Raw genomic sequence first — 4,051 nt, 5'->3', positions numbered from 1 at the left:
AGGCCTATGCGATCCACCGAACCGCCAGAGTAGGTTTCGTCCACAGTCGGTGCGCGAAGATTTGATTGGGGGGGAGAATGGTTTGGTCGACAGGCTGGTGCATCGGGCAGAGAGCGGTTCGGGGCTTGGTTGGCAGGGGACCGCGGGGCTTTATATAGGAGGCGAGTTGTGACATGTGACTGTATATGTATATATATCTTAATATCTGTTTATATGTGTATTGTATTATTATTTATATATATATATTTAATATATATGGCATATATATCTATACATATAGTAATATATATATATATATATATAATTATATATATATATATTATATGAGAGAGAGTGAGAGGGAGAGAGAGAGCGAGAGAGAGAAGAGAGAGGGTGGGAGTGAGAGACGAGAGAGAGAGACGAGGAGACATCGAGAGAGAGAGAGAGGAAGAGGAGGAGGAGGAGGAGGAGGAGGAGGAGGAGGAGAGAGAGAGAGAGACGAGAGAGGATAGAGAGAGAGATAGAGAGAGGAGAGGAGGAGAAGAAAGAGAGTGAGGAGAAAGAGGAGCGAGGAGAGAGATGAGAGAGAGAAGAGGGAGGAGGAGGAGGAGGAGGAGGAGGAGGAAGGAGCGAGAGGAGAGAGAAGAGAGAATAGAGAGAGAGAGAGATGAGAGAGAGAGAGAGGAGAGAGAGAGAAGAGAGAAAGGATGAGAGAGAGAGGAGATGAGAGAGAGAGGAGAGAGAGAGTGAGATGAGGAGAGAGAGAGTGAGAGAGGAGAGAGAGAGCATTGGGACCAATGAGCACCAACACAAAGATTCCACGCAAGCAACATTATATTACCGCCAGTCCTCTGTCAGCGAGCGATTGGCGACCAGGAAGACGCGAGGAAGGAGAGAGATTCTGTTCCCTCTTCCCTTCCTGTTTCTCCTCGCCTCATGAGCAGGCAGTGAGGTTCTGTGCTTTTTTCCTTCATAATGCGAACGCTTCGTTGCCGTTATTGCATGCAACTGCAAAGTGTGTTATTTTTCTGATTTTTTATAAATATTTCTGTTGCTAGGTTGTAGTTTGGCATTTGTTTATATTCGGAAACGCTCTTGAATTTCTTTTTTTTTGTGATTTCTTGTCCGAGAAGTGATGTGATTTTAGGAATTTTGAATTATTTATTTTTCTTTTTAACGTGATCATGATATATGATCGAGAGTGAATGTAATTTCCGGGCTCAGAGTGTCTTTTAAGACACATTCTAAAAAAAATATTTAATGGGCGAACTGACTTCCCTGTTTTATGTAATCCCATCATTAATTTGATTAGGATACAGCACTATTAAGTTTTTTTTTCTGAGAAAAGGAAAACAGAGCGATAAAAAGTAACTCAATTTCAAGCAAAAAATAAGTAAATAAACGAATAAATAAAGAAAGAAAAAAATAAGAATAATTGAGGAAACAGTAAACTCGATGAAAAAATAATTTGTCCGAATAATATTAGCATACTTAGAGGATCACATTTTCTTATCTTTCCGGACCAAAACCGGTGTATAGTCCCTCATTTTCCTGTTCAGTGCCTTTCTATCGCTGACCGAAAAGTTTTGGAAAATGGCTTTATATAGCAATATATATATATATATATATATATATATATATATATATGTGTGTGTGTGTGTGTGTGTGTGTGTGTGTGTGTGTGTGTGTGTGTGTGTGTGTGTTTCTGTGCACACACACATATATATGTATGTATGTATAAATGTGTATATATATATATATATGTATATATATATATATATATATATAGATTTATAGATAGATGGATAGATAGACATATATCGCGTTTGGGATAAGAAAATGTAACAAGGAGGAGGGGAGATGGAACAGGAGAAGCAGAGGAGGAAGAAAATAAAGTCAGATTCTCCGGCCTTTCGTCTGTACCTGGATTCCACCGGATTACGGCGGTCGGTGTCCGCGGGGGATCCGGATACGGGAAAACGTGTTTGTTTTTTTCTCCCGTCAAATGGCCGTGGAAATTAAAACTATTTACATTGATATATGTTTGTGTGTGTGTGCGCACGTATATACTGCGCATATACATATACACATACATACATGCATGCATGTATACATACATACATGCATACATACATAAATCTATAAAAGGCAATCTGATCATTGCATGGAACTTGATATTGAAATGTGTAAACTCATATTCTGATCAGATGAAGTTACTATAAACAAAAACAAGAAAATGACAGTAAAGATTGAAAAAATACGATGTAACCCATTACTATTTAGCAGCAAATAGGGAGTATTTCTGATCTTCAGAAGGTTATCAATTTGTCGAAAAAAAATGTGTCCAAAAAGTGTGTTAAAGAAAAATATGTTAAACTGTGACCTCGAAGGAAGTCACTGGGGAACAATATTTGATATGAAAACTATTATGGTTAATGAGAATAGGCATAGAAAAGGACTTATCATCTGTAAGAACAAATCATTTTCATGTCCTAAAATGTCTTAAATTAGACGGATTTTGATATTGTGGTTTCTACTACTTATCTCCAATAATTTTTACTGTAGTTTTGCTAGTTTTTGATAAGCATTATTATTTCACCCATGAGGTTAAGTCATATAATCTGATATTTTTAGTGTTATAATTTTCGCCAATATCACAGCTATAATCACAATTATAGTTATCAACATTATTATCATTATAACCACCATTGTGAAAATCACTGCAATCACTAGCGATTATAGCTCATTATCATCAAACAGATGGTTCAAAATAAATCGCGATGGATCTCCATTTAGCTCTATCCTGGGCCAGTCTAAACAGGTTTCCAATGCTTCTGCCACCCACAATTTCCTTGATGTTGTCACTATCTATCTTTTGACCTGCCTCTACCTCCCATGCCATACACATTACTCAGAGGTCACAGCTAATGCCATGGCCTCTGAGGACAAGACCAAGAAAGAACATCTTTAGAGTTACGAGTAATCTTTCCTTACAAATCATCTTTTTCCAGAACCCACTCATTTGTTTTCTTTCTAGTCCAGCTTTTCGTAGTATTCGATAATAGCTGTTACCGTCAATATTAGCATTATTGCGATAGTTACTGTTGGTATCACTAAATCACCGTCATTAACAGCTTGAGTGTCAATTACCACTATTATCGTATCATTATCTGACCAATTAATATCGTTATCTACTGCTCGTTTCTCTATATCACTTTGTCCATAAGGGCGAAATACTGATAAGTAATAATAGTATCAAAGATTCTCGGAAACAGTAAAGGACAAACAAAGGAAGCATGTAGGTGTTTATGTGTGTGTGTGTGTGTGTGTGTGTGAGAGAGAGAAAGAGAGAGAGAGAGAGAGAGAGAGAGAGAGAGAGAGAGAGAGAGAGAGAGAGAGAGAGAGAGAGAGAACGTGAGTGCATGTGCGTGTATGTGAGCGTGAGCGCTTGTACGTGTGTTGGTGTGTGCGTATCAGAATATATACACACGTCCATGCCCATACATGTATAACCCCCCCCCCCACACACACAAAAAAAAAAAAAAAAAAAAAAAAAACATCCAAGCCTTACTGAACAGTCTTCAAGAAAGCAAAAATTTATGGCGAAAAAAGAGTATACAATATAGAAGTCGCATAGAATTTCAAGTCGTCAGCTTCGCCTCTTACGAAAGGAGCGACAAATGAAAAGCAAATGGAACTTCCTGTTGGCTCAGCAAGTCAATACAGGGCACTAAGATATAAGAAAGAGAGGGCTTGTGTGAGGGAGAGAGAGGGAGAGAGAGAGAGAGAGAGAAAGAGAGAAAGAGGAGGAGGAGAAAGAGAGAGACTGAGGGAGAAAGAGAGAGGGGGGGGGGGAGAAGGGAAGCAGGAGGAGGTGGAGGAAAAAAGAGTGAGAATGGAGAAAGAAGAGAAAGGGAGAGAGGGAGAGAGAGAGGCGGGGGGAAGGAAGGAAGAGAGTTGGGGGAGAAAGAGAGATTAAAGATAGAGAGAGAAATGACAAGACGGAGTGGCAGGGAGGATGGATGAGGAAGAAGAGAGATTAAAAGATAGAGCGAGCGAACGAGAGAGAGAG

The sequence above is a fragment of the Penaeus chinensis genome, chromosome 31, assembly GCF_019202785.1.
Source record: "Penaeus chinensis breed Huanghai No. 1 chromosome 31, ASM1920278v2, whole genome shotgun sequence".
NCBI lineage: Eukaryota > Metazoa > Arthropoda > Malacostraca > Decapoda > Penaeidae > Penaeus > Penaeus chinensis.
This window is presented reverse-complemented; position numbering follows the sequence as displayed.